Below are 25111 nucleotides of genomic sequence, written 5' to 3'. Positions count from 1 at the left end.
CTACATATTATATAATTCCCGCTTTATGGCATTCTGGAAAAGGCAAAACTATGGAGACAATAAAAAAAAATCAGTGGTTGCTGGGAAGAAAAAGAGGTGGAAGGAATGAGTAGGCAAGGCACAGAAGATTTTTAGGGCAGTGACCAATATTTTGTATGATATTATAATGATAGATATGTCATTATGCTTTTGTCCAAACCCATAGGACATATAACACAAAGAATAAGTCCTAAAATAAACTATAGATTTTGGACAATTATGATGTAACTCTGTAGGTTCATCCTCGGTATAAAAAAAGAAAAAAGTACCATTCTGATAAGTGATGTTGATAATGGGGGAGGTTATGCATACATAGGGGGAGGGAGTGTATGGGTAATCTCTCTACCATCTCCTCAATTTTATTGTAAACCTAAAACTGTTGTAAAAACAAAAAAAGTCTTTAAAGAAAACGTTATGATAAAGATTAAAACTAAAAGATAGAAAGTTACCACAAAAATATTAATATTAACTAGAAGAAAACATAACAGTGTTAATATCTGATAAAATAGATTCAAAGGTAAAAGTATGATGAACGATAAAAATGGTCACTAATTAACTATAAAAGTTCCAATTATCCAAAAAGACATGACAATTATAAACTTATATGCAACTAAAAGTATAGTTTCAAATATAGAAACAAAACTTGACAGAATTAAAGAGGAAAATGGACCTATGCCTGCATCATAAAGCATAAAATTATGAAAGAGTTTATTAAGTTAATCTCAATAAATTTCAAATAATCAATATCATGCAGAAACATGTAGTTTAACCAAATTCAATTACATTAAAAATTAGTAACAGGTTTTGGATAATAAATTACATTTGGAAATTGTCAAACAATAAAATTACCAATGGGTTAAAGTAGAAATGATAATGAAAATATAATATATTTAGAAAAATAACAAAAATTCTACATATCAAAATTTAGGAATACAAGGAATGTCTAGGAAAACTAAATTATTAAATTTCAGATTAGAAAATTAAAAGTTAAAAATTAATGATCCAGCAATCCCACTTGAGGTATATACCCAAAGGAATTTAAATCAGGATCTTAAAGCATGTTCATCACAGCAGAATTCACACTAGCCAAAAGGTAGACACATGTCAACAGATAAATGGATAGGGAAAATGTGGTGTCTATATACAAGAGATAATTATTCAATCTTAAAAGATAATTATATCCTATCATATGCTACAATGTGGATGAAGCTTGACGACATTACGCTAAGTGAAATGTCATTCACAAAAAGATCATACTATATGAATGACAGTATGGGATATGTAATCCAAAGTAGTCACACTCCTTTTTTTTAGCAGTCACAGCCTGAGAAACAGAAAGTAGAATGATAGTTGCCAGGGACTGAAGGGAGGAAGAAAAGACTTCTTATATGGATGTAGACTTTCAGTTTTGCAAGAAAAAAAAACGTCCTAGAGATCTGTTGTATAATAATGTGCATACAGTTGCCACTGCTATACTTAAAAATGGTTAAGATGATAATTTTTATGTTATGTATTTTATACCTCAGTAAAAATATAATAATGAATGCAGCATCCCAAGTAAGAAGTGAGGGGGAAAAGACAGAGGAAATCTAAGAAATGGGAAGGAGGAAAATAATAAAAAAGCAAAAATTAATCAAAGGAGAAAAAGATTCAATGGAAAGGATCAACAAAACCCAATGTTGTTTCTTTGAAAAGATTAATAAAATAATCAATCCTCTGTAAGTTGGGTTAAGAAAAGAAAAAGAGAGGAGACATGAACTATAGTAGGAATGAAACAGAAGATATATCTGTAGACATTGTAGCGATTTATAATGTAATAATATGATGAATAACTTTACAGCAATAAAATTTAAAACATGGATGAAATGGATAATTTCCTACAAAAGTACAAAAAGTTAATTCAGCACTGAATCAAAACTGCAATCTTATTCCATCACATTGTGAAGTCAGTACCTGCCCAGAGACCCTTCTGAAGGTCATTGAAGCATCATGGAGGAAGCAGCCATCACAACCCTCTGATGACCTTGGCTCTGCTGTGAGGAGACTGTTTTGGTAACCACAGTTTATTAGTGTTGTGTTCCCAGGTGACCAGTTGCACAGAACCTCACTTATGTTAGGAATAAAAGTGGACTGCGGGCCTGTAGTGTGATGGGGGATGAGGGTGATGGCAGTGCAGTAGGAATAAGGCCTGCTTCCCAGAGCGAGTCTCTAAAGAGAAAAGTGGTGACTGTGTTTTCAATCCTGCCATTTCTACAACAGGTCAACTGTAATTCGCACACAACGAAACGTGCCCTGAAGTGAGCATTGAATCAAAGCAACCATATCCTTATTCCAAACCTCCTGAATTCACTGAGATTTATGGACATGCTATTTTAGTCTATCAAATAAGTCTACTTCTTCATTCTTTAAACAACTTCAGATAAAACTATAAATTGGCATAATTACTTCACTTGAAATTATTTAACTACTAAGGCTTCAAAATTGATTAAAAGGATTTTCACTGAACTCTAATCTTTAAGTGAAACAATATCTTTCCCTCAAAAATATACCAATTTCCTGGAAATATACTTCATGGCTTTATTTCCTTTGCTAATTCATCCTGGTAATTTAATTCAATAACTTTTATAAAGTTAAAATTATAAGGATTTAATTGACTTTTGCTTAACTTCCAATTATGTCTAATTGGTTTCTATTCAGTCTCATTAAATCCAATTATGGTTTGACTAATCGTAATTACTCCCAATAGTCCATTTACTTTAAAATAAGGACTCTGTCCTCTGCTACTTTCATCGAGGTTAGGTAGGGTCTCTTAATTATATTAATGCCAATGGCTTCCTATATGCATCAATAAGTTTACATTTAGTACTTAGGTAATCCTTTGTAACTCAGCAAAGCTCAGTAAGACCCTAAACACAGCACAGTAGCTATATGGGTAACTTCCTGGTAGTCATCATTCAAATCCATTGAAATTGGTGACCAATCACTTGGTGTCACATTTCATTACCCTAGTTACAGAAACTTGTAAAAATTGCAGAATTTGAATAAAAAGGAAGTTAATATAAAGTATAATCACAGACATTAGGAAGAGGGGGCACTTTCTCAGAAATGATGCATGAGTGGAGCAAGCTCATTTCGTATTTTGTTTTATGAATATCTATTTCCATTTGGATAAACTATTATAAAGTCCCAGAAAGGAATGCATATAAGATAATATTTTTAAAAAAGTTAATCTGGGTTTTTATTAAAGACTAAGCTTTCTTAGCAGTACTTTCTGCGTGATGAAAAACAGAGAGAAAGAGAAAAATGGAACAACAAATGTTTCAAGGGAGAAAAAAATGGAATATTGCTTTGCATCTTACTGATTTTCTCTCCTGATACCAAAAAAGGGAGGTTGGCGGGGGGGTTGGGGGCGGGGGGAGGCGGGGAACCAAGCACATTTTTCAAGACAGGACTTGAAACAAATTAAAAATATTTTGCAGAGCTAACAAAAATCACTGTGACTTGTTCCTTCCATTTAAAGAACATAAAATACTGTATGATTCTCTTTATATGAATTCTTGCAATAAAATTTTAGAGATGGAGAGAGCAGAGAGTGATTGTCAAGGGTAAGAGCTACATGGGAAGGGAGTAGATGTGGCTACCAAGGGCTAGCATGCGGGAGCCCGTAGTGATGGCATAGTTCTTTACTTTGACTCAGTGGTGGTGACACAAATCTACATATGATAAAATGGTATAGAACTATACCACACACACACACACACACACACACACACACACACACACACACACACATTGAGATCTGAATAAGCTCTGTAGATTGAACCAATGACATTTTCTGGGTTTTGATATTGTTCTATAGTTATGTAATTTGTCAGCTCTGGGAGAAAATGAGTCAAAAATACATAAAGCATCCCTTTACATTTTTTATTGCCAAGTTTTTATAAACCTATTTATTATTTCAAGATAAAGTTTAAAATATAAGTATGGTAAGACCTAACATCCATCCTTTTCAAAAAGAAAAGAAATGAGGGTTGATGGACCTGCTCAATAATGTCATATTATGCAATAGTCCATCAGAGGGTCATCGTCTGTTCACTCACAGTATAGCTATCATTTAGCCTCCTTCCGCTGTGCCCTAGAAGACGAGCTACAGTTATCTTCCAAAGGCCCATAACTTTCATTGCTAACTTCATACTAAACTAAAAGACAATGCAAAATAATAGAATGATTATTTATAACTGTGAAATGAAGTCTCTGCCACCAGTTCCTGGCACAGACACAAAGCTCCTAAATCCCCAGCCATTTCCTCAGTGATAAGAGCACTGGGGTCATCCTTTGGTTCAATATTTGGTCTTTGACCCCATCCCTGACACACAGCTCCTACATCCCTTACAATTTCCTGCATGAAAACAGTTTGGTTCTAATGAGGTGACTCTTGGTGGCCTCCTGAATGAGGGCTGGCCACCAGAAAGACCAAGCCATGGTTAGAAAAGAGACTGAAATTTCTAGCTATCCCCCTCCCCCCCACCGCACAACTCTCTGGAGAGTGGAGAGTGCCTAGAAATAGGGTTCACAGTTGGTCATGCCTATGTGAGGAAACTCCCATAAAAATCCCAACAGCATGGGGTCTGGGGAGCTTCCAGGTTGGTGAACACATCCAAGTACCAGGAGAATAACACGCCCCAACTCCACGTGGACAGAGTGCCTGGGCTCAGGACCCTCCCAGACCTCGTCCTCTTCATCTAGCTGATTGCGTGTATTTATCATATCCTGTGTTATATAATGAACTGATCATCATAAGTGTTCCCCTGAGTTCCATGAGCTGTTCTAGCAAATAATGGAGTCTGAGGAGACCATCACAGGAACCTCAATTTGTAGCTGATGTTCTCAGAAGCAAAGATAACAATTCAGACAGGCGATTGGCATCTAAAAGGTTGGGAACGGTCAGTCTCGTGGGACTGAGCCCTTAGCCTGTGGGATTTGACACTATCTCCAGGTAGACAGTGTTAGAACGGAATAAACGGGAGCAGACGGACACATAGCTGGTGTCACAGGATCGCTTGGTGTGGGAGGAAAGCCCACACATCTGGTGTGAGAATGGTTGTGAGCGAGACAGTAATGTGAGACCAAAGGAGGAACACACAGGATGAGCAAAGTAGTTCTTCTTCCAAAAACAAGTAGCATTGATTTATTTACAGAGACAATAATGGTCAGAAATTTAAACATTTGGGGTGAAGGACAGAGTCTTAATAAGCCTGCAATGGCAAAATACATAGGCTATAAAGCAAAATAAAGGAATTGGCAACAAAATAGCCGAGTGTTGTGGGAAAATCCTAGAACTGAGAAGCAGGAGAGCTGAGATTATTATATTATTTCTGCCTCAAACCTGATGAATAACCTTCACTAACGCACTCCCTTTCCCTGAGTCTCATTTCTTTTTTCCAAAGTGAATGAAGTGGACCATCTCCAACATCCCCAATACTGGCATTTGTCAGCTCTATGTGGAGCCTGATTAGACCCCTAATTTCAATTTTAATATGGGTATGTGCCCACTGCAAAGTCTAATAAATAATTAAATCTAGCACAGGAGGCTAATGCACTTTGCTAAGTATTCTTGAAGCTTTTTCTATCAGTGTAGCAAGATAAATTGCTAACAATTTAGTAGACATGAGGCCTATTAGCAACTGTGACTGCTGTGTTATCTCAAAGACCTTGTGAGAATAATGCTAGGAACTGGATCATGCTGAAAAGTAGCCTAATTTTTCCACCAAGATGCACAAAAATGATATTCTGCTCACGAAAATTCACTTCTTTCAATAATCCAAATACCTTCCTAAACTGTAGTTTCTGGGCTGACATTATCCTACTTCTTTACGCAAGTATTAATTGCACCCTCATTAGCTTACACATCATGAATAATAGCCACTTTGCAACAATCCATGGCAACTTCTTTAAATACCTGTTTATACTTGTGATCATAATAATGTCAACTTTAATATTCTTATCAAGCAATTCTAGGGGGAAAAACACAGAACATGGTGCTAAATATCTAGGAGGCCCATAAATAATCAAAAGATAAAAGCAATACAAGTAATCTCTGACAGTGCTATGAAAAGACATTGAGTTTAGTGTTATCAAGTTCATTAAAAAGATTCTTAACCAGCTGCTAAAATTGAAAGTTATAATTTGTCTGCAACCAGGATATAAGCTTATTCAAAAATATAGGTAATATGCCCCAGCTGGTTTGGCTCAGTGGAGAGAGCATTAACCTGTGGACTGAAGGGTCCTGGGTTCAATTCCAGTCAAGGCATATGCCTGGATTGCTGGCTCAATCCCCAGTAGGGGTTGTGCAGGAGGCAGCCAATCAATGATTCTCTCTCATCATTGATGTTTCTATCTCTCTCCCTCTCCTTTCCCCTCTGAATTCAATAAAAATGTATTTTTTTAAAATATGTATATATAGACAATATACTCATGAACCCGTCTGGTAAACTCTACCTGACCTCACCATATGAGTAAACTGGGAGGAAAGGTAGTGAGATGATAGCTCTCTCGCTATAAGGCTCAAATCTCTAGGAGGTCAAGGAGCAGAATTACTGCGCACCCCCATGCCTCTTTCCCATCTGTTCTGATCATCCAGGCAGACTTATGTGGAAACAAAATAAAAGCAGTAGTATGCCGTTTCCTTGGCTGTGTTTTTCTTAGTTTCACACAGAGAAACACCCAGTCACAGTCTCTCACACTGTATTCCTAACCCCTGGATTTTGCATTCTCATGCAGTTGGTCACAAGATGCAAAAGGCAATGCAAACCCATCACTGCCACTGGAAACACTACACAGGAGACATGCTATAGATGGCGGGTCAGAGCAGTCACAGGACTCAAAAACCCAGCTGGACTCATGGGCTCTAATTTCTTTGTGGGCTACCTGGCTCCCTCCTCACTTTGGCCACAACAGAATAGAACACCAGCCAATCCACAGCGTCACCAGCAGCCTGGGCGATAACCTGATATTAAAAGTTCTGCACAAACAGCCACAAAATGAGCCAGTGAGCTGTTCTTCCTTGGCAATGTAAGTGGGGAATATATAGAAATCAGGCACTTGGCAATAGAGTCGAAGTGGGAAAATTATGCAATAGAAAGAGACTTTGAAGGGCCAAAAGTGAGCCAAAGTTCACACCAGAGTGCAGACCAACTTCTAGTCCCCCGACCCCCAACCCCCAGTCTCAGGGCTGAGCTATGGAAGAGAAATATTAGGGAGACGACTGACAGCTCAAATCGAAGAGATAATCTTTTAGCTTCCTAGTTCAAAGAGGGCTATATTTCTAGTGCCAGACTCTCCCACACTATATCGGGGCCAGACTGAATTGGTTTAGGCGTTCACCCACCACAGAAAGATATAAGGGACAAAGAGAGATTGAAAGAGAGCATTCAGAAAGCCGGAAAATATAGCCCTCTGACCTTTCATCTCATTTGTGTGATGGTACGAGAGGTGGGGAGTGTAAGGCCAGCACACTCAAAAGGTCTTTGAAATTTGGATCACGCCTGGATCCCAAAGAGTAAAGGTTGGTGTGACAGAGAATCTCAGGTCATTGGCGGGCCCAGAATAGCCCCGGAAGACATCTGGGACACAAGTGGTAGGTTAGTCTCCCTCATCAAAGGGCTTCAGTGAGGGCCATAGGACTTTCATGGAGGACAGACAGATGGAACTGCCTGTTACTGGTAAGAGAGATGGAGCTCGGAGCTATACCTTTTATAAGGCTCTGAAATCTGTCCACTGAGGCTCACAGAGCTACCTACCTGCACTTCCAGAGTCTCTGGTGGCATAAAAATGAAACAGCTGCCCAACCACCCTTGACTGTCAGGATGCTCTCACCCATATCAGTAAACTGCCCTCGTTCCCTGCTGCCTGCCCTTCCTGGACATGAAAACATACAAAGTCATAGAGGAGTTTAGGAATAACCTCCAAGAAATAGAAAGGAAGATGAGAGGGAAAGTGTAGTGCTATGAACAGTGATTGAGACGTTAATATCTGGCTTAAACTTCTTAAAATATTACGGGAGTGACCCAAGGTTGCTAAAATGAGACCAGATATAGTCCAGGAAGAATAGAGGTTCAAAGTTAGGAAAAGCATGTGCACTCATAAGAGCAGAGTGAGGTTCAACCTCAGTCTTCAGAGAAGTCCAAAAAATCATTAGCATAACAGTGTACACCCAACAACGTAACAAAAACTTACTGAAAATACCAAGTGTTTGCAAGGATGTGGAACAACTGGAATAGTCATATACTACTGGTGAAAAACAAATTGGTGCAACCATTTTCAATATTTTTTGTCAATATTAAAATTGAACCTCCTCATACCTTATGGTCCAGCAATTTCAATTCTGAGAACATATACAACAGAAATTAATATATATGTGTACCCAAAGTCATGTACGTGAATCTTAATAGCCTGATTGGATTCCATTTGAAGTAAAAAATGGAAGCAACTGAAAAAACCATCAACAATATAATGATAAATATGTGTGAGGATATTTGTACAACAGTAATAAATATGAAAAACTATTTTTACATATTTATTATGTAAAATAATACATATTTATGTATTAAATCTCACAAACATAATGTAGAGTAAAATAATCTAGCCACAAGTAAAATGTGCAATATAATTTCAGTTTTGTAAAATTTAAACTCTGGCAAAACCAATCAGCAGTGCATGAAGCCAGGAGAGCACTTTCTTTGAGGTGGATCGCAGCAGCAGTGACTGGAAGGGGACTTCAATGAACCTCTACAGTGCAGGTGAGTTTTATATCTTGATCTGGATTGTGGTTACAGGGACATGTTCACTTGGTGATAATTCATCAATCTGTATGTTTTGACTTGTTTATTTTTATGTATGCATACTATACTCTAATAAAAAGTGCAGATTGTGATCACATTAATTGAAACAGTGATAATGAGAAAGCCTCAAAAGCAACCATAGAAAAAAACATATATTGTACACAAAGGAACCATATATATATATATTGATACCAATATAAATATAGATCTACAGTCTTCTCATCAGAAACAGTGAAAGACAATAAAACAACATATGTAAAAGAAAACATTGTGCCAAAGAAAACTGTCATATTAGAATTCTATAAACAATAAAATTTACATTCAAAATGAAGGTTCAATAAAGTTTTCTCAGACAACTAAAATGCTTGAGAAAATTCATCACTAGCAGACCTACATTGTAAGAAATATTATAGAATGTCTTCAGGGTGAAAGAAAATGATACCAGATGGAAACTTGAATCTATGCTAGGGAATAAAGAATTGGTAAATGTGCAGATAAGTATGAGACTATTTTTCTCACATTTTTTAATTTATTCAAAAGATAATTGGATGTTTTAGGCAAAAGTAATACCAATGTATTATGAAAATTAATATTTTGATGTAGAATGTTGGATAATAGCATTGCTGTGGTCTAAATATTTGTTTCCTTTCTAAATTCATCTGTTGAAATCCTAACTCAAAAATAATGATGTTAGGAATTGGGATGTTGGGGAGGTAATTGGGACATGAGGATACAGTCCTTATGAATGGGTTTGGTGCTCTTGTATGAGATCCCATATGGCTCCCTAGCCTCTTCCATCCTATGAGGCTACTATGAGAAGTCTGCAACTCAAAACAGGACTCACCCATCCAAGCTGGCACCCTAAACTCAGACTTCAGAACTGTTAGCAAAAAATTTCTGCTATTTGTAATCTACCTGGTCTGTGTCATTTTGTTTTAGCAATTGAAACAGCCAAAGACAAGCACAAAGAAATAGGAGAGTTGGAAGCATAGGAAGTCCTCACTGTGTATGGTCATGAAAGACTTAAAATGACCATGCAAGCTAACGCCACACAAACTGACCTTTCTAATCAACAAAAACGATTACAATTGTTGCGTGACTTTTCAAAACACTGTCAGAACAGTTACACCTCTCTTAATGTCAGTTATCTAAATGTATAGGAAAATGAATAAAATGGTGAAACTAATATTTATATAGTCCGCTATAATTTAAACCAGTAGAAACATTAAGGATTGAAGTGATTCATTTCTTTGCAGAGAAAACTTCAAGAGTAGATTGAACCGTGCTTCCATCTTCTTCTCCAAGTATAACCTACCATATGAAGCAAGCATCTTTTCAATGCATTGGAAAATAGTCAAACTCTTTCATAAAGTCTGCATCAGCTTCCAACATTTCCATTTTTGTGCTTTTACTATTGTGAAATATCGTCAAGATTTCCTTTAATGTAAAGTTTTAGCTGACATCACTTCTTTAGGCATATCTTCTTTTTGCGAGAGTCTTTTTTCCTCATTATGTCAATAAGCCCACTTTCACTAAGTTTCTCCCAGATGGTGGTGGTCAACAATTCCATGGTCAGCTATTGCTCCAATAACTCCATTAACATCCTATTTGAATTCTGCATGTTATTTTCACAGTTCAATAAAAGTTTCTGCCACATTACATACATATTAGTCATTGTTCCTTCCTTCCATGATGCCTGAATCAATTGCATTCTTTCAGTAATATTTCTTCCATGCTCAGCTAAAAAAAATGGTATGATCTTCCATTGTATCATCAATAGCCTGTGGAAAAGTCAATCTAAGATAGTAGGCTTTAAAAGTCCAAATGATTCCTTGGACCATTGGGCGGATTGAAGATTATGTGTATGTTAGTAAAAAGCAAATTATCACATTTTCTTGGAAGTTTCCAAATGCATAAAGGTGACCTGAACCATTATCCAACAGTAGCACTACTTTAAAAGTTAAATTGTATGAGCTTATAACTGGGAGATGAGCAGTCAACATAACTATACACTGGCTGTTTGTGTTTGAAAGAAATAACAGATGCACGGTGGCTAATCACCAACAGACTTTGAAAGAAACAATGTGCACATCTAAAGAAGCCATGATGCACATCTGCTAATTATGCTGATTTGTGTTTTAAAGACAAGCATCAAATTTGTACTTTATACAATCATTCAGAGTTAATACACTGTGGTAAGTGAAATTTGAACTGTGTTGTTGGGGAAATGGTATTATCTGACTAGACCATAACTGAAATGCATGTATACCAGGACCATAAAAAGTAGGAATGCCTGTATACTTTTCTAAGATTTTTACCTACTTTGTGAAGTGGTATAGTATTACTTGAGGGTAAACTATGAAACTTAAAGGTACATATTGTAAACCTTCAACAATCACTAAAAAAGTTACAACTAATAAGCCAATAGTTGTTATAAAATGTAATATGAAAACAACTCAAAAGGAAAATAGGAACAAAACAACCAAGAACAGATGAGGAAACAGAAAACAACTAGCAAACAGTAGACTTAGCGCCAACTTTGTTGAATTTATATTAAATATAATGAACTCTAATTAAAAACTAGAGATGATCAGATTAGATAAAGATGCAAAAACCTATGATATGCTATCTACAAAAAAACCCACTTTAAATATGAGGTAGATTAAAAGGATGAAAATAGATGTATGACATAATCACTAATAATAAAAAATAGGAATTATATTATTAACATCAGAAAAAGTTGACTTTAGGAAAAGAAATATCTGGGACCAAAAAAAGGAAATTTCATGACAAAGGGTCAATTCATTAAGAAGACTTAACAATCCTAAATATGTATATAATAAAATAACTTCAAAATACATGAAGCAAAAACTAATAGAACTGAAAGGAGAAATAGAAATTTCAACACTTCTTTCACAGAAGTAGGCTGAAAATCAATAATAATGAAAATTCAATGCTATAAAATAACTTGACCAATTGTCAGCACAATACACATTTTTTTCAACCACATATGGTACATTCACAAAGATGAGCCAAATGCTGGCACTTAAATATCAATAAACTTAAAAGAATTGGTATCATGCCCTAGCTGGTTTGGCTTAGTGGATAGAGAGTTGGCCCGAGGACTGAACTATCCTGGGTTTGATTCTGACCCAGGGCACATACCCTGGTTGTGAGCTCAATCCCTGGCCCTGGTTGGGGTGCATGCGAAGGCAACCAATCGATGTGTCTCCTCATATGGATGTTTCTCTCTCTCTGCCTCTCCCTTTCTTTAAAAATCATTGGGAAAATATCCTCAGGTAAAGATTAACAACAACAAATAATTGGTATCATATAGTTAGTTCTCTGACTGGAATTAAATTTAAAAATTTTTTTATTTATTTAAAATTTTCTAAATATTTGGAAAATAAGCAACACATTTTTAAATAACCTATGAGGCAGAGCAAAAATAAAATTATAAGCTAGAAAATATTCTTAGCCCTATAATAATAAAATCAGAACATTTCAAAATTTGTGGAATGTGGTAAAACAGTGCTTAACGTGATATGTACATTTTTAGATACCTATATTACAAAACAAAGGTCTGAAATCAACTATCTAAGTCATCATCTTTAAAAAGAAAACTAGAAAAAAGGAAACAAATTAAACCCAAAGTAAGTAGAAGAAAGGAGAATAAAGATAAGGGGGAAAACAACAATGATATAGAAAACAAAAGAATAGAGAAAAATCAATGAAACCAAAAGCTGCTTCTTTTAAAAGGTCAATAAAATTGCAAACCTTTAGTCAGACCAATCAAGAAAAAAAAAACAGAAAGAAGGCACAAGTTATCAACTCAGGAATAAAAAATAGGATGTCAGCCCTGGCTGGATGGCTCAGTTGGTTGGAACGCAGTCCCATACACCAAAAGGTTATGGTTGGATTCCCAGTCAGGGCACATACCTAGGTTGTAGGTTCCATCAACAGTTGGTGCATGTACAGGAAGCAACCGACCAATCTCTCTCTCTCTCTAAAATCAATAAACATATCCTTGGGTGAGGATTTTTTTAAAAATAGAACATCATCAGTGATGTTATAGACTTTAGTGAGCTAATAAGGAATATTATGAACAACTTTATGACAATAAATGCAACTATTTAGATGATACAAATTCCTTAAAGACAATAAGTAAAACATGGCCAAAGGACTTGAACGGACACTACACCCAAAGGGATATACAAATGGCCAATCACCACATGGAAGATTCTCCATATCATCAGTCATTAGGGAAATTTATATTTAAACTGTGAGGAAATTCAACTTCACACTGACAAGAATAATTAAAATTAAAAGACTACAAATCTTAAGTTTGGGTGAGGATATGGAGCAATTGGAAAACCCATACTTTGCAGGTGGCAGAGCAAAATGTCAGCACTACTTTGAAACATAGTTTGGTAGTTGCTCATTAAGTTAAAAACACCATATAGGGGGTATGGGAGGGTAGGGGAAGGTCAAGGGGAGAAAAAAAAGAAGACATATATAATACTCTTTGTATACTTTAAGGAATAAAACAATTTAAACAAATAAAATAAAATAACCCCTCAGTTGAAAAAAAAAAAAAAAACCACCATATGACCCAGCAACTCCCTTCCTTAGTCATTAACCCGAGAAAATAAAAACATCTCTACACAAAGATTAGTATAAGAATGTTCAGATCAGCTAGCTATATTCAAAACAGCTAGTAACTGGACACAATCCAAATGTCCATCAACAGGTGAATTGTGCATCAGCTACTCAGCAATAAAAGAAACAATAAAATAAAATACATAACTTGGATGAATCTCAAAAGCTTATGCTGAGTAAAAGAAGCCAAACACAAAAGAGACAGATTGTAGAAGTCCAAACATATTAAATTATACAATAGGCAAAAGCACTTGACACTGACATAAAACAAGTCAGTGGTTGTCTGGGGCTGGGTACAAGGTGATTAATTCCAAAGGACATGGGAAACTTTTAGAGGGACAGGAAATGTTCTATATCTTGTCATGCCTGTTAGCCAGATATATGCACTTATCAAAACTCATTGAGCTATACCTTTAAAATGGGTATATTTTAATATATGTAAATCATGTCTCAGTAAAGTTGACATAAAAAAGCACTTAAAACTAAACACATGCATCTCAGAATTCTACATAACTTTGTAAACTCTTATGTAGTATACTTAGTTCCAATAAATACTATTTCAACATTACTCACTATAGACATTCAAACTTTATTTTTTTAAGTAAGACCTTATTGAAATGTAAGTAATTCTTAAGTAGGCCCGTGGTCGGCAAACTGAGGCTCGCGAGCCACATGCGGCTCTTTGGCCCCTTGAGTGTGGCTCTTCCTAAGCCTTAGGAGTATCCTAATTAAGTTAATAACAATGTACCTACCTATATAGTTTAAGTTTAAAAAATTTGGCTCTCAAAAGAAATTTCAATCGTACTGTTGATATTTGTCTCTGTTGACTAATGAGTTTGCCGACCACTGTCCAAGGCTAAATGAGGAGAAGGATCCCAAGAAGAAGGACTGGAAAAGAGAAGAAGAGACTACAGGAAGGTATAATTGGGGATGATAATGTGAAAGAAGAGGTGTGAATTGGCACATTTAAAATAGGGAAAATTAATATCAAAGCATTCTTCTATCCCAATTACAATCTATAAATACATTAAAATGAGTTCATCAATGAAGGGAATATTTAGGAGAGCACTATAGATTACCCAAAGGACTAGGAGTCAACAACAAAAAATAATTTTAGAGGTTATGACATTATTAATTGACTAGACACCGGTGCACGAATTCGTGCACCACTGGGGTCCTCGGCCTGGCCTGCGGGATCAGGCCGAAACTGGCTCTCTGACATCTCCCAAGGGGTCCTGGATGGAGAGAGGGCACAGGCCAGACCAAGGGACCCCACTGGTGCACAGTTGGGGCCAGGGAGGAATGCAGGAGGTTGGCCAGTCAGGGAGGGACCGCTGGAGGGTTCCAGGGCATATCCAACCCATCTTGCTCAGTCCTGATCGGCCGGACCCCACCATCAAGCTAACCTACCGGTCAGAGCATCTGGCCCCTGGTGGTCAATGCATGTCATAGCGATTGGTCGACTGGTTTACTGTCTGCCCCTGGTGGTCAGTGCACATCATAGTGAGCAGTTGAGCAGCCTTAGCATATCATTAGCATATTATGCTTTGATTGGTTGAACAGCCAACTGGACGACCAGACATTTAGCATATTAGGCTTTTATTATATAGGATTGTCTCAGAATACCTGCCTTTGAGGTGTTTAAACATAGATTAGAAGAAACATTATGAGGCAAGGCAAAGAGAGCTCTTCTGCATCTACTCACCATGTAGAACAAACACCTACTTCTTCCATCTGCTCCCAGAAGAGCCACAAGTTCTATGCTTTTCTGCCTACATTACCTTGGATTCATTCTCAAAAGTAGAGCCTGAGATGAGGCCTGGGTACAGAAAGTTTACTTTTTAATTAATCCCTGAGAATATTAGTGGAGTCTTAGAAGAGTGAAATAGGGAACAAGGAAAAATCAGTTTAAAGGTGCATTATCTAACTGATAAGCACTGTGGGGAGCTAATGCTCAATCCCACTGGGACCCTGAGGCATTTGTGTACTGTAAGCTGTTTGGTTAGAATGTGCTGAGACTTTTCCACCCAGCTCTATCTACCATTGGTCAAGTGGCCCTAACTATGCAATGATTCTCAACTTTGGCTGCTTTTCAGAATCACATGGAGTGTTTTCGAAACTCCAGATGCAGACTACAAAGCAGAGCAATTAGTCAGAACATCTTCAGGGGGGACCCAGGAATCTGTATGTTTCAATCATCCCCAAGTGATTCTCATGTGTCATTCTTGAGAACCACTGCCCCAAGGGATAATGTCCTTGTACTTCCAGATGCGTGCATGTGTGAGTGCCAGGAAGGTTCCCACAAGAACCTAGCTCAGTGAAACCCCAGGACATGCAGGGGGACTACCCTGGTGCAGCTGAGGTAAGGTATTTGCAGATTACACCTGTAAAATGTGGGTGAAGATGAGAGAGACTCAAAGATGTCTGGCTCGCTGTCCCCACTTATGGCTATCTACCTACTTCTACTCCAAAATGCAACGGATAGTTGCATTGATCCAGAGAAAGGCAAATGTGATCTACTAAGAGCCCACAACAATCCTTTATTGTCCCTGACTGCCCTGAGGCTCTGATTGGTCACATGCATTGTGCATAGTTGATGGTCCATTAATATTTGTACTCAACTGAGCTAAAGCATTCTTAAGGATACCAGTGTTGTGACTTAAAAGCAGGAATACATACATCATGGGAGGGTTCTCTCTATCATGCCAACTACCCCACATCAACATATTTGTGTTATTTATGTTATATTTAGTACCCCATAATATATATCCCATAATCTCAAAAATATCTCAAGATTTTCAATGTACCTTGAGTTCAATAAAAAAGAAACTACATGTTACAAATGATATTTGATAGGGAAACATCAATTTAGCATCACCAGAGTTGAACTCCGCGAAAGCTGGGGGATTTTTCTATTGCCTTGGCGAGGAGAGAGAGTCCCACCAACAACCCTTCTCATTTATTTCTAGAGAAATATCACTAATACCTTTCTGGACACCAGGGGGAAACTAAAGAGCTTTGCTTCAGAGCCTCTGACGTTCCATGTGACCTTTGGTTAGTTATGAATCTTCTCTGTGCCTTTGTTTTTGTCTTCAAATTAAAGCATTGGACTATACAATCTCAAAGAATCTTTTTAACTGAAAAATTCTATTCATGGTTATTGTATTTTAAATTTCCTTTAAGTATTAATCTACTAAGGAAAATTTTGTCATTGATCCTTATATATCTCTTTAATTAATTGTCTTTTCAGAATGCTGGCAAGGTGTCAATGAATTTGGCACAAGCTATTGTCATAGATTTTAAATTTACTCCCTACTTTGAGTTTCCATAGACTTTATAGTCTGTACCAAGTCTAGCCCTTTTTCAAATGTAAAGCTTCTTTTCACTGATTGGTCTGAAGACTGCTGGAGTAGAGAGCTGTGTCTCAAACATATTTACCGGCCTCTATAATCCTTTAAAAGAAGTCCTGACTGTTCTGGAGGGGTTTAATATTAATTATTAAATTGAATAAGAAGGAAAGTAACTCCAAAAATACTGTAAATTGATGTTTTCAAAAAGTAAAAGGAACAAGTCCACCAAGATTTCTTCTTTCACCATTTAACTACACATTCCATTAAACAGATTTTTTAAACAATAGTAGATATACAAAATGTTCACGGTACTGCCAGAGCTTTCATTGTAAAGGTGTGAAAGAAACCTAACAAGTGTGGCATTAGAGTTAGAAGCCTCAATAGTTTGAATATGTTTGGGGTTAAGTGAAAAGAAGATGATGTGTTGCAATGACATTTGATGGGAAAACTAAAAATAAAATCATTATACATACTGACCATAATTACTTGGAAATTTAAGTGGTGTCTGGGTCATAGTCCTTCTCAGCAAGATAAAAGAGAGAAAGTTGAAACTCTATTCTGGTGATTTAAGACAATGAACTGTTAGACATCAACCAGAAAAGAATTGCTTTAAGCTTAAAACTGTACAGGCTCAATTTTTTTTTTATAATTACAGTTCTTCTCTATGACTACTCTCATTCAAGAAGAAGAAATGAGTGTGGCTTGTTTTATTGTTGCTTTGTTTCTTTTCCTTTCTGTTTCTGTTTTAATCTTTCAGAAAAACAGTCAAATAACATTTAACCATGAGGCTTGGCCCTGTGAGATATGGCTCCCTGATAACCACAAAGGTTAGAAAAGATGTTTGTCATGGGAAACAGTATTTATTCGTTGGGCTGTAAAATACAGAAGTGGGCAAAATAAGTTTACAGTTGTTTGTACAGAAAATAATACAATTCTATATAACTAAAGCCTAATATGCAAATTGACCAAACAGTGGAATGACCTGCAGAAAGACCTGTCGCTATGATGCACCCTGACCACCAGGGGGAAGATGTTCAATGTAGGAGCTTCCCCCTGGTGGTCAGTGCAATCCCACAAGGGTAGCGCTGCTCAGCCAGAAGCTGGGCTCACAGGTGGTGAGTGCAGCAGCAGTGGTGGGAGCCTCTCCCACCTCTTCAGCAGTGCTAAGGATGTCCGACTGCCGGCTTAGGCCCTGCAGTCGGTTATCCCCTGAGAGCTCTCAGACTGCAAGAGGATGCAGGCTGGGCTGAGGGACCCCCCCCCCCCCCCACACACACACACACACACACACTGAGTGCATGAATTTCGTGCACCAGGCCTCTAGTAATTAACAAACAAAAATACAAGAATAGACTCTGGGTTTCACTTACAACTGTAAACCTACTTTTGGCTATTCGTGTACATTTTTAATAAGAAATTGAATATTCTCACATAAGCTGTAAATCAATTTATTAGCTTTGTTGTGACTAATCCACACTGTCAAAAAAAAAAAAACTCACCAAATTTGTGCTAATTAATTCACCCCAGCCTTTTTTCATGAGAAATATTTTCTGTCCAATGTGATCCCTGCTGAGCTGCTTGAAAGAAAGGTTGCCTGGAGCTAATTCTGATTCAAACAAAAATGAAAGCTCTTTTTCTTCTTTAAAAAGGGCAGCCCTTAATTTTGTGATTGGGGTCCATGTTTAAAATTACTCTTCCAAAGCAAATGGAGGTGTCTCCTTCGGTTGATTTTATGAATAATATTTTTACCTTGATGTCTTCAAAGTGCTTTCAAATTCATTATCTCGTTTGATTTTAATAATCACATGGTGAGCTAAGTGTACCCTAATTTTAGTAATGAGATAGAAAGAGGTTAGTAACTTGCTGAAGTGTGTTTAACTTGCAAGGTAGGGGCTACCAACTGGTCTTCCCATTTGGAACCTCATTCTCAGACTGCCTCCAGGGTCCTAAGAGCCTCAGTGCTGCGTGCTGAAAATCAATACAATCAGTGTTGCCCTTTAAATCTCCCTAACTCTTTGTCAGTCTCTAACCTGGGATCTCCCTTTTTGTCCACTTTACCTGGTCCCCTCCCAGGCAGCCAAGCAAAATGGAAGAAAATTATATAAAGGAATCACCATTCCCCATTGTCTGGCCCGCATCCACTCAGTGAATACTTATTGAGCATCTTCTTCATCAGGCCAAGTTCTAGGAGCTACTGCTATAGCTGATAACAAGACAGACAAAATTCTTAGAACTCTGCAAAAGTAGCATTTGATTCTTATTTCTCTACCATCCCAATGACCTGATTTGATTTCTGTATTCTGTTATAGTGGAAATAAAGATATAATTTGAGATCATTACCATATAGTGACTTAATTCTCTTGTAAATTCATAGTAGTAAGATAGCAAATGTTTGTCTCTTAGTTGTTTTTGTTTGGGGTGGGAGAGGGTGTTCCCATTATACTGCTGTTCTCCCAACGTTGCCCTGATTAAGTTCCCTCATTTATTAGATTGGCTCCTTGGAAGGTAAATTCTAAAACCTACCAAAGATAAAGGAAGAAAATTCGCACTGGACACTCCAACTCTAGTGTGTAGTAAGAGCTCAAGAAAGGAAAGAGGGTGGGTAGGAGGGAGGGAAGGGAGGGGCCTGGGAACTAATTCCATGTGACCATTTCTGATCAAAGATGCCAAGTTAAAAAGAAATGCTCCCTGGAGAACCACCACATTTCTGCTTAGGCACATGTTATCCCTTGAAAAACCAGGAAATTATAGTTCATATATTTTATGCAAGAATTAAAGAAAATTAGGATATGAAGGAAATCCAGACAAATATATGGAAACACAAATTTAGATACCTAAATTCAGAAAAGTTGGTAAATAAGAAGGAGGTAAAGATTAGGTGAAGAAATCAGGAGTGGAGTATGACTTAGAAAGCTGACTGGAATAAAGAACATTGAGTTACTTTAAATTTAGTCGAAGGACATTGGTAGGGATGGAAATCTACAGGATTCTGGCTTTCCTATTTATACCACTTTGATTAGCAGTAGAGCACTTAAAAGAGATAAGGAGGGTTGGAAAAATCATGACTGGTCTTTCTGCTTAAATAAAACTGGGTAGCCTGACCGGTGCAGCTCAGCAGTTGAGCATCAACCCAGGAACCAAGAGGTCACTGGTCGGAGGCAGCCGATCAATGATGTTTCTCTCTCATTGATGTTTCTATCTCTCTCGACCTCTCCCTTCCTCTCTCTCTAAAAAATCAATACAAATGATTTTTTAAAATAATAATAATAAAATTGTATACAAAACCAAAAAACATGTTTTTGCATTGGTCTCCTACTATGGAAATCTCTCTCAGTCGACATTTTACATATCCTCGGATTATTTGACTGGTTAGACTTCTCACTATGTAAAATGCTTTTTCCCTCAATTCTTGCTATTTGCTGAGGTTTCCATGGCAGATGTCTTCCATCCCCTTGTTACCAATTAATTCCCAGCTCATTGAAGGATCCCAGCTCTCTACTTGTAACCTCCAGGTTTTATTGCCGCTGCTCTTAGCACGCATCAGTTATGTAACCCCGGGCCCCTGCTTTGCTCATCTGGTTTCATTTTGTGGCACAGAAACTCCCCATGTCCAGCAGGAAGGTGAGTAAGCAATTATCTGTTACACGACATTTCCCAGATGCCAGTGTTTCATGTTCTTATTAACCCTTAGAATGGATGTTACTCAGTCTGCACACCCGGCGAATGCCTGGTGGGAACATCAGCGGCTGGAGCTACACAATCATCATTTAAACACTAAAGGGGAAAATTTTAATGTCTCTCTAGCCACATAAACCTCTTAAGCCCTCTTTTAACATTTCCATGCAATATTAAATATAAATCAAAAACAATTTAGATCACTTACAGACAAAAAAAAAGTTATTTTAAAATCTGATGCATCAAAGGAATGATTAGAGATCAATCTAGCCAGCTTGAAAAAATGAAATGCTACAGGAATGAAGCATGATTAGTGTCCAAATAAAAGCTTTCGCTTACTCCATATAGCAAGAGAATATCGATATTAAGTGGGAAAAATTAACCCTCCCTGTCTCGTCTGTTCTCAAGAGCACATAGAAGCCTTTCATCTTTCTTATCATTTCAAGCACAAGAAAAAATACAAGCCACAACTTTGCTCATCGTAAGGATAACAGCGGATTTTAAATCTTGATTCTAAAAGCTGTTCTCAGGCTACAGCTAATAAAATGTTTCTGCCAGCAGCTAGCACAACACAAGGTACTGGGGAGCAACGGACAGATCTTCATTCATTGGACAGCTTATTGCAGCCCAAACTGCTGTAACACTAAATGCTGCCGGAGGCAAGTCTCCTTTCAGCATCTTCCTTGCTGTGCCCAGTCCTATTCCCCACTGATCTCTCCATCCCCTTCGCTTTGCCCATAGGGCCCCACTACTCACAGGAGCCTTTCACCAGCAACCACCAGGTCCAGTCTGGTACAATTGTCACCCTGCCTGAGGTCAGGGCAGTGACCGTGATAAAGGAGTTTGCAGATCCTCTGTAGGGCGCAGGTCATAGCAAAAACCAAAGGTGGGTGGCTAGCCTTTAAACACTGAAAAATGAGACTTCTGACCACCTAGAGCCATAGTCGGCAAACTGCGGCTCGCCAGCCACATGCGGCTCTTTGGCCCCTTGAGTGTGGCTCTTCCTAAGCCTTAGGAGTACCCTAATTAAGTTAATAACAGTGTACCTACCTATATAGTTTAAGTTTAAAAAATTTGGCTCTCAAAAGAAATTCCAGTCGTTGTACTGCTGATATTTGGCTCTGCTGACTAATGAGTTTGCCGACCACTGACTAGGGTAAAATTTAGCACCTACTTATCTACATCCTGTGCTCAGAGGTTTAAGCAGAGCCACCAAATTGAGAGCATGATGACCATGACCCGTTCACTGGACACAAGATTCCTTCACTGACATCCCATATACATCACTCTCCACCTCTTTCCTTTCTTTTCATCCCGCCCCACCATTTCTTCTTAGCTCTTAAGAATGATTCTATCTCTCCAAACTAAAATAGAAAACTACCTTTCTCAGCCCTGTGTCTCTCTTTGCCAGTGGTTATCAAGCAGGGTGACTTTGCCGCCCCGCTCCCTTGCAAGAGGGTACTTGCCAATGTCTAGAGACATGACCAGGGGATAACTTGCGTCTGGCACGTAGTGGGCAGAGGCCAGAGATGCTGCTGGAGATCCGACAACGCACGGGACAGCCCCGACAGGAGTTATACGGCCCGATATGTCAATAAGGCTGGGTGGAGAAACCTCACTTTAGACGTCGCTCTTGAAACTTGACCGCTCAACTTCTTGCCATGAGTCTATATGCAATGGTTCCAATGTCTCCCTCCCAACTCACTGCCCAACCCACAAGGACCTGCCGTCTGCCTTCTTGCTCCACTCACTCTGCTCTTGCCAACATCACACACAATTCTCAGACAGGAAATTCCTATAAAGGCTTTCATCTCTCTTTGCTTTGTTTTTCAACATAGATAACTTTGCAAAACTGTATTCATTGTTGGTTTCTATGATCCCATTGCATCACTGGCATCATCCCTGGTACTTGCAGGATAAAGTCTGAAATCCTCTGCTGACTCGGAGGCCTGGTCTATATGCCCACCATTGAATCCCAAAGGCCTTCATGTGCACCTTGCTGTCCAGCCATGCAAACAAACCCCCTGCTGATTCCCAAAGAGGCCAGACCCTTTCAGACCTCTTATGTTCCACACATGCCAAGACTCTGCCCAGAAGTCCTTGCCACTAGCTCACCTAGTGAACACTTACCCACCTTTCAATTGTCTCCCCCTCTCTGACAACTTGCTGTGTGGCAGGCAGAACTCTGCTACTGCGGGTGTCTCCTCCCTGCCTGATATATAACTCATAACACTTTAGTTTATACCTAGTTGTTCATATATAGCTCACATCCTCCAACCCCATGAAAATAGTAGCCCCTGGACCTGGGTATTTTTGTATACCCAGAGCCCAACACCGTGTCCGGTAAAGAGCTGGTGTTAAATAGTAAACATTTGTAAAATCAATTAATTAAATGAATAATTTCAAATGAAACAACATAATTGTCATTTAAAAAGTCCTTTAATCCCATTACCTTCAAATTTTCTCTGTTTTTTCTTCTCTTACCCATCTCTTGCAAATAAAAAGACCCATGATCTGTAAGCTTTCTTATCAAGGGCCTGCATTCTGATGAGTTAATATAATAAGTTAACCTGTTTCCAAGATGAAGGAGCTGAGGCAGAGAGAGGCTAAGGAACTTACCCGAATGGAAACTATGGCCTAAAGGCTGTATTCTGAATTCTACACTATAATCCAGGCAATAGACGGTCCAGAGAAGCATTAGACCATGCAGGCAAGTGGGCGGGCAAACTGGGAAGATGCCAGAGACAGAGCCTAGTGCCCAGGATGGGCTCTTAGAAGACCACTGCAAGATAGTGGATGGGTGGCAGGTCCAGCAAAGCAGGAAAGAGAGAGGCAGGGACAGCATTCCCTTATGATATTTACCTATAAGTGCAGTGACTGAGATGCTAGCATGTTCCAGCCAGGTAGGTGTAGCAGATACTATTAGAGCATGATGCTCTAATGTACTTGGTTCTCTCTCTTTACGACTGTGGTTGTTGACTCATTGCGGCGATGTATTACTAGATGCGATCCAGGCTGTGATCTCCCATGGTCACACCATACAGATGTTCCCTAGGTGGCAATGCACAGTTGATTAAGCACCCTCCCCAAATACTCCCTCATGGTGTTTTATTCTTGCTGACACATTTTATTCTCTATGATAACTTTTCCAATTAGATAAGGTCATTCCTGAGGCTTAATTCCCAACTCCAACGTAAAGAACAGAGAAAACCAACTTGATCTAAATCAAAATAAAATTTATGCTAAAATATCTATGTTGGTTTCAAAAACTGTATATTTGCAACTAAACCAGCTTGGTGGAAAACAAAAGGGAAAATTTTGTCCACGTTTGTTTGTCCAAAGTGCTGTCTCATTTCTTACAGGTAAATGTTAGTCAAAAAGTAGGGTTTATATAAAATCTCAACAAAACATGGCATTCTGATTGAAAAAGCAGTTCCTGTAAACTAATGTGTATATTTAACATATAAAATAAAACATAATATATACTATATATCAACTAATCTAATAAAAGAGAAACATGCAAATTGACCATACCTTCGTTACACCCACCAGCCAATCAGAGTGGCTATATGTACATTAACCCAACCAAGATGGCAGCCGGCAGCCATGGAGCTGAAGCAAGCAGGAGGCTTGGTTGCCCCGGCAATGGAGGAAGCCAAGCTTCCTGCCTGCCGTGGCCGGCTGTGGCCTCTGCTAAAGGCAACAAAGTTTCAATTACAGAAGATAAATAAATCCTAGATGCCTGCTTCCAGCCAGCCTCCACTGGGAGCTTGGGTGGCTGGGGGCTGTGGCCAGCCTGCAAACAGCCATCAGCCCCTCACCCAAGCTGGCCAGGCACCCCAGCAGGGACCCCCACCCTGAAGGGGCTGTGGCCAACCTGCAAACAGCCATTAGCTCCTCACCCAGGCTGGCCAGGCACCCCAGTGGCGACCCCTACCTTGAAGGGGCTGTGGTCAGCATGCAAACAGCCATCAGCCCCTCACCCAGGCTGGCCAGGCACCCCAGCAGGACCCCCACCCTGATCTGGGACACCCTTCAGGGCAAACCAGCCAGCCGCCACCCATGCACCAGGCATATAATAAAAGAGTAATATGCAAATTGACCCTAACAGCAGAACGACTGGGAATGACGCACACTGACCACCAAGGGGTAGATGCTCAATTCAGGAGCTGCCCCCTGGTGGTCAGTGTGCTCCCACAGGAGGTGCTCTGCTCAGCCACAAGCCAGGCTGATGGCTTCCAGCACAGCAGTGATGGCAGGAGCCTCTCCTGCCTCCTCATCAGCGCTAAGGATGTCCAATTGCAGCTTAGGCCTGGTCCCCGCTGGCAAGTGGACATCCCCCGAGGGCTCCTGGGCTGCCAGAGGGATGTCTGACTGCCAGCTTAGGCCCGATCCCCCAGGGAGCGGGCCTAAGCCAGCAGGTGGACATCCCACGAGGGGTCCCAGACTGTGAGAGGGCACAGGCCAGGCTGAGGGACACCCCAAGTTCACAAAATTTTTGTGCACCAGACCTCTAGTCTATAGAATAAAAGCCTAAGTGACCAATAT

Source organism: Myotis daubentonii, chromosome 2 (assembly GCF_963259705.1).
Source record: "Myotis daubentonii chromosome 2, mMyoDau2.1, whole genome shotgun sequence".
Lineage (NCBI taxonomy): Eukaryota > Metazoa > Chordata > Mammalia > Chiroptera > Vespertilionidae > Myotis > Myotis daubentonii.
The sequence above is the reverse complement of the archived record's forward strand: the minus strand, read 5'-3'. Positions refer to the sequence as shown.